Source organism: Peromyscus leucopus, chromosome 9 (genome assembly GCF_004664715.2).
Source record: "Peromyscus leucopus breed LL Stock chromosome 9, UCI_PerLeu_2.1, whole genome shotgun sequence".
In the NCBI taxonomy this organism is placed as follows: domain Eukaryota; kingdom Metazoa; phylum Chordata; class Mammalia; order Rodentia; family Cricetidae; genus Peromyscus; species Peromyscus leucopus.
The window spans coordinates 81,499,170-81,506,442 of NC_051070.1; the positions used below are offsets into that span (position 1 = coordinate 81,499,170).

The following is a 7,273-nucleotide window of genomic DNA, read 5'->3' on the forward strand; positions in this document are numbered from 1 at the left end:
GCTGGGATCAGTATGGCCGTCTCTAACTCATCCAGGAGCCACATAAAGCCTACTGGCTACTCTGACATATAAAGACGAACTTTATCCAAGTTCACAACATATACCTCTATGTGCCTTAGTTAGGACATGTTACCCTCGGAGTATGAAGTCGGGAGTCAGGCACGATGGTCCATTCCTATAAGTTGGTTGGGACTGAGGGTCTAAGTCAGTGACAGAATACTTACTTGGCATGTAAGAGGCTCTGAGACAGATGCTCACCACCACCCAAACCAAAATTAAATGCAAGGTAAGGAAGGAATTCTCTTTGGTTAAAAAGTTTTTAAAAATAGGCTTCAGAAATCTTATTTGACAAGTTGGTGTGACTTAATAAAAAGTGTATTAGAAGCGGGACATGGTGGCATGCACCTTTAGACCCAACACCCAGGCCCAGCCTGGTCTACAGAGTGAGCTCCAGGACAACCAAGGTTACACAGAGAAACCCTGCCTCAAAAAAAAAAAAAAAAAAAAAAAAAAAAAAGTTAAAAAAAGAAGTACATTAGAAAGTTAGCAGTCCTGGTTCCACTTTGCTAGCTACCTAAACTGTGGGATACTGGGCATGTTAGTAAATCAATTTACGTCTCAGGTTCTCAGTGTAAAGATGAGAATACAAGCCTGTTTTACACAACTATTAAGAGGAATCACTGAGACAGCAGATATGAAAGAAGCAAGGGCGGTAGCCAAGCCGTAGCAGGAGCACAATAAAACGCTAGCTCATAAACGGGAAAAGGGTAATACAGTCAGCTGGAAGCCTGTAAAACCTAATCTGCCGCACTTCTGTCTACTTGACCATTTCTCCTAGAGCCTGGAGAAGGCAGCAGCTGGCCCTTAGCTGTGGCTGCAGACCAGTCAAAATTCAAGACACAGGGCTGAAGAACGTGAAGTTGAAAAGGCAAGCGTAGGTTTGCAGGGGCCGAGGCTGGGGTCAGGAAGAAAGAGTGTGTTTTACTCCAGCTACACATCGGAGAAAGTCAGTAAAGCTTTCAGGAGATAACACTCCACAGAAGAACAACTTGTGACCTCAGGGTGGGAAATAGTCTTTAAAATGAGACACAAAAGGCACTACCCATAAAGAAAAAAACCAATAAATCTGACTCCATTAAGATTAAGAACTTCAGTTCACTGAAAGACATCATAAAGAGTGAAAAGGAAAGCCATACGATAGAAAAGGTATTGTGACATACACACTGGACAAAGTGTGTATGTCACCGTAAAGAAAGAACTTCCAGGTCAAGGTGGTGGCAAAGGGTAAAGGTACTTGCCATCAAACTCACTAAGCCGGACCTGAGGTCCATCCCAGGGACTTAGATTGTGGAAGGAGAGAAATGACTCCCAAAAGTTGTCCCTTGACCTTCCCACATGAATCACAGTGCATGAACCCACACGACATGCATACACCCCCATACACACAGTGCATGAACCCACATGGCATGCATACACCCCCATACACACAGTGCATGAACCCACATGGCATGCATACACCCCCATACACACAGTGCATGAACCCACACGACATGCATACACCCCCATACACACAGTGCATGAACCCACATGGCATGCATACACCCCCATACACACAGTGCATGAACCCACATGGCATGCATACACCCCCATACACACAGTGCATGAACCCACACGACATGCATACACCCCCATACACACAGTGCATGAACCCACACGACATGCATACATCCCCATACACACAGTGCATGAACCCACACGACATGCATACACCCCCATACACACACACACACAAAGTAAATAAATGTAAACAAACTGTTAAAGAATAACATAAAAAAAACTCTACATAGTAAAGACTCAGTTCCAAAGTAAAAGGGGATGGAGTAGAAATTTTACAAATGAGGAAAGCCAAAGATACTAATACATGAGCAGCTACTCAACCTGCTTACTACTCAAAATCTAGACTGCATAAAATTTTAAAAGCTAAGCTGGGCAGTGGTGGCGCACACCTTTAATCCCAGCACTCGGGAGGCAGAGCCAAGCGGATCTCTGTGAGTTCGAGGCCAGCCTGGTCTGCAGAGTGAGATCCAGGACAGGTACCAAAATAACACAGAGAAACCCTGTCTTGAAAAAAAAAAAGAAAGAAGGAAGGAAGGAAGGAAGGAAGGAAGGAAGGAAGGAAGGAAGGAAGGGAGGAAGGAAGAAACTTAGACACATGTGCACCATGTAGGGATGCTCCAAGCAACTCTGTTCGCTATTGCCCCAAACCAGAAACAATGGAATAGAGGACAGGAAAATTATGTCCCTCTGCCCTATTTCTATTCTACAAGCAAAATCACTACGACCAGCATATTCTCACTTTCCCTAACCAATTGCCTTCTCTAGCTACAATGCAACTGTACCTGTGCACGTGGAAATCAAAGGCGGATTACTCACAGAACTAGCTTGGAACCTACAGCCAGACCCTCTGTTAAGTCTTTTCTAACAGGAAGGGAAATGTCCAAGGGAAGTGCAGTGAGAAGGCTCAACAGGTAAAGGTACTTGTTGGCAAGCCTGACGACCTGAATTTGATGCCCTGGAACCCACATGGTGAAGAAAACAAACCCCCTCCAAAGTCACAGCAGTGCAAGAGCGTGTGAGCGTGCACACACCCATATATACACTACACTCACAGACACACACACAAAATAAACATTAAAAAAACCAAGTTTCTGATGCACATTAAATTAACTGTCAAGCCAAGTGATGATGGCAAACGCCTTTAATCCCAGCACTTGGGGCCAGCCTGGTCTACAGAGTTCCAGGACACCCAGAGCTATTACACAGAATCCTGTCTCAAAAAGCCAAATAGTAATAATAACTTATCAAACTTCCTCCACCCATTCACTTACTTACTTGTATTCACAAGTAGTCCATTAGCCCATAAGACAAACAAACTATCATCACCAAGCATCCATCCAGAGGCACAGATGCAGCCAAAAGGCCAAAGTTCAGCTGACCATGTGATCTAAATTCCTCCTTTAAGTTAAAACGTTCTTTCCTTATTTATTGATTTGCTTATTTAAACACAGGGTCTTACCTATCCAGGCTTACCTCAAAAGCCAAAGTTGACCTTGAGGTTACAGGTTCCTTACCCACTCTTTCTTAAAAACAAAACAGCTCAAATTCATTTTGGTACATGTGTAATTAATTTATAATAAGGAAGCAATCAAATGTTTTATTTCAGAGTTACATCTGAAAATTTAGGGTATACTAGCATGAGAGGAAGGATACTTTCTAAAAATACCATTTATTAAGGCAGCATAGCTCTGAAAGCATGAGGACCAGAGTTCAAATCCCCAGTACCCATGTAAAGAGTTGAGCATGGTTTAGATTGCCTGTAATCCCAGCAATGGAGGGTGTAGACAGGCAGCCTCCAGAAACACCCTGGCAGATCAGCCAGCCTACAAAAATGGCCAGTTTCCAGTTCAGTAAGAGACCCTATATCAAGGCAAGGCTAGAGGAAGGGATAGTGAGGGACGGTGAAGACACTCTATGTCCTGCCCTGTCCTCTGAACGTGTGCACACTTGTATGCACCACATGCACAAAATGTGCATGCCTACATTTGAGTTGTGTGTATACACTGTTTATTGGACTACAAAGAACATCATGCCAACACAACTAAGTTCCATTTGCTACTTCTACCTCTTGCCATAGAGTTCACATGTAAACTCTCTTTACCTGGAATTTCCTGGTACCCCCACCTCAAGTGCTCTTGATTCACTGGTTCTTTGCCTGTTTCTGACATCTGTATTTCTTTGCCACTGACTCTTCATAACTTCCACTACTCTCAAATGTCAACACTCTCTCCGGACGGCAGGTGTTAAAAATCCTCCGTGGTGCAGAGAAGGTCATTAACCTGCCCTTCCTCTGCATTTACCCTGCCAGCTCCCATCACTCCCTGAAGCCTGCCCGAAACAAGGTGCTACCAAATTCAAAATTACCAAATGTCCTTGCCCAAGGTAGCAAGCCTCTAGGTCTCTTCCTAGGACACTCTGTGCTTTCCCTGTTCCTACCACACCTTCAAGACTTGGCTCAAGTTTATTCCAGGCAACTCCAGCCTATCAAATAAGAGTTTCCAAAACACCTTTCTTGGCTCAATGAAGACTGAGGGCACAGTCCATCAAATTATACCCACCCAGACCTTTTGCCCAGTCCTGCCCACTTTCTTCACAGCCGCAGACTTTCCCTAATCCTCTGAATCACCTGTCCTGATGAGATACTACTAATATATTTTTGCAAATTAAAAGCAGCCTCTCTCCCATACCCTCCCCCTTTAAAGTTTTTTCTGCTACCTTAACATCACCTTTTAGAAAGTCTCCCAAGCTTAACTATCCCATCCTTCCATTTCCTTCATGTTTCATTTACCATCGAGCCAGCAAACCTCTATCCTATCCCAACATAAGAATTCAGCCTGAGTTTTCTTCCTGATCACAGCAACTATACCTGCCTCAGGAGCCAAGACCCACCCTCCGAGTCCCACACCCACTCAGCAACGCTCTCAACTCCACATCCACCACACCCAAACTCATCCTTGGTGTGTTCCCAATTAACTGCAACCTCGCCGGTCTGCAAGCACTTCACCAGACCTCACATAACCCTAGGACTCCTTCCCACACCACCAAAATCTCGTCCCTCCCTAACTCCCCCTTCGACACCTGCTTTTACACCTCCAGTTTCCCATCCCACCTTGCATTCTCCAATCCTGCCCACGCCCTCGTCCGACCCCTCCACCCATCCTACCAGTTCACTCCCGCACAGAAATCCCCTCCCGGCCCCCTCCTTCCGCGTCCCTCAGCCCCGCCCTACCTGGCTTTGCCACGCCCTCCCACCCGCGAGCCCCGCCCCTCGCCCCGGAGGCTCGGCCAGGGGCGGAGCCTGTTCCTCCTCCCCCCGCTCCGTCTCCCCCGCCCCCTACCGTCACGCTCAGGGGCAGCCTGACCCCGAGCGGCCCCGCGGTGACCCGCGCGCGGAGGCCTGTGGGAGGGGCGTCGCGGGTCCGCGGCAACCTCCCCCCCCGCCGGTCCCCCCGCCCGCTCCAGTCTCCTCCCCCTGGGAGCGCGCGGGGTGGGTGACAGACCTGGCCGCGCGCCGCCACCACCACCGCCACCACCACCGCCGCGCCTGCCGGGGGCGCTGCCGCTGCCTGGGAAAGAGCCCGCGGCTGCCGCCTGGAGGAGGTGCCGTCGCCCCCGCCACCGCTGCCGCCGCCGCCAGGGGTAGGAGCTAAGCCGCCGCCATTTTGTGTCCCCCTGTTGTTGTCGTTGACATGAATCCGACATGACACTGATTACAGCCCAATGGAGTCTCATTAAACCCGAGCCGCGGCCCCGCCCCGGCGCCGTCCCATTGGACGAGACCGCGAACACTTCGGGCCAACCGTTGGCCTACAGGTCTGTCCGTCACCCGCTCACTAACCACTCTGCCCCCCATTGGGGCAAGTCCCTGCCGGTCATCTCGCCTCCACATAGACACACCTCTCGACCCATCACTCCCCCCCCCCACCTCCGGCGCCACCCCGAGGGAGGGCCGACTGCCAGGACCAATCAACAGACCGCGGGGCCCGCCTCTTCCGGGCACCGATTGGCCCAGCCCTTTTTCTCTCTCCCAGACACCGCGCCACCTCTCCTTCCACCTACCCGCCCCCCCCTCTACCTCTAGACATGGATTGGAGCTGGGCGCAGCAGAGGCGCGTGGCCTTATTGGCTGCACCCCACGCCAATCAGAAGCCTTTTTTCCCTCTCCCCTCCCCCACTCAACCCCAAAGCCCCTAGCCCGCAGCTAAAGTTTGTGTGAGAGCTGATCGCTGGCGGCGGCCGCAGCATTTAGGGGTGGGCGCAGGCGGGGACGCGCGCGCGGGCGGGCGGGCGGGCACGCGAAGTTAAAATTCGAGGTTCTCAGTCGCCAGCTCCCGCCGAGGAACGCGCGGACGGGCGCGCCGCCCGGAGCGTTCCATCCCGCCCCCTCCTCCACCCTCTCTCCTGTCCCGTCCCGGGCGACTACTCGCCCGCCCCCTGGCTCGCATCCTACCCCCCCCCACATACCCCCTACCCTGCCAGCCCCAGGCCGGGTGCAGGCGGAACGATCTCGCTGCAGCCTCTTCGCCATCCCATGCGGAGGGGGTGCAAGCCCCCTGCCCGCCGGGCGTGCACCCCCGGCTCCGCACTCGCCCGTGTCTGCAAGCACGTGCACCTTTCGCCGCTGCCTCCGGCCACCCCGGTCCCCGGCTAACCTCGCCCGCAGCCCGGCCAATCGCTTGCTGCCCTTTGTTGCTGCAGCCCGGGTCTCCCCGCTGCCTTCCTCAGCCTCCGCCTCGTCCTTTGCCAGCCGCCCGGGTCCGCAGCGCCGCGCTCCCCCCGCCCGGGACCCACCGCCGCCGCCTCCTTCTCCTCCTCCGCCTCCTCCTCCTCGGCTCCGGGCTGCAGCGCACAGAGCCCGAGGCAGCGCCGCCCAGCCCCGCTCCCCCCGCGCCGCCCGCTAGCCCGCCTGGCCCGGCCGGGGGCGCAGCCCGGACCCCGCCCGCCCCAGTCTCCGCCCCGGGGGTACCTGCCTCCGCCCCGGGGGGCTCCGCTCACAGCCCTCGGGGGAGGGCGGGGATACCGGTGTCCTCGAGAGGATGGGGACGCCTGGGCCGTTTTGGGGCGGGGAGTGTGTCCGCCAGGTCTGGGACTGAGGTGCGGTCTTCTCAAACGCGCCCCCCTCCCGCCGCCGTGGACCCCAAACTTCGTCCTTCTCCCGGGCTTCGTACCCTCGGGCGACCGCGGCAGTTTTGGGGTGGGGGATGCCTCAGGAGCTGTGTCTACCCTGATCGGGAGGAAGAGGGAGCAGTGACATTCAGCGACTGCGGACAGGCATCCTCGGGTGGGAGTGGGGATGTCAGACTCCGGCTGGAGAGGAAAGCTGCCCCTCAGGATGCCCTCTCCCGGCCTGCGAGGGGCTGGCGAGCTCGGAGCTGCGTTCTGGGTGCTTCCTGGACTGTGCAGCTGGATGGGAGAGGGGCAGGGGGTTGGGCGAGGGGGGGGGAACCGCTGGGGGGCCCCTTTCCTCGTCTCTACCCTGCGCTGCAAGGAAGGCTAATGGTGAAGTTTGGTTTTCCAGGCTTCCCCTGGGCCCCCGGAGTTCCTGAGGCCCATTCGAGGGAGGCTGGGGGATCCTCTGGCCGCCCAGGCAAGGCTACTCTGAAACTGCCCACACGCCTCGCAGCGCCCTCCGGACTCTGGAAAAAAAAATAATAAT

The 7,273-nt window shown here is 53.7% G+C and overlaps 1 protein-coding gene across 6 annotated transcripts in view; it reads right to left on the reverse strand.

Annotated features, from left to right (window-relative positions):
- The window catches only part of Kat6b (lysine acetyltransferase 6B), a 182,774-nt gene extending 175,825 nt beyond the window's left edge, over nucleotides 1-6,949 (reverse strand). Inside the window, exon 1 of one of the 6 annotated variants that reach the window (XM_028879772.1) lies at nucleotides 6,270-6,440. The gene's annotated coding sequence lies outside the window, so the exon portion shown is untranslated. Of the gene's footprint in view, nucleotides 1-5,117; nucleotides 5,142-6,269; nucleotides 6,441-6,583 lie in introns of those variants that run through there. The other 5 variants (XM_028879769.2, XM_028879768.2, XM_028879771.2 and 2 more) reach the window with 5 other exon arrangements.
- Between the last annotated feature and the right edge of the window lie 324 nt (nucleotides 6,950-7,273).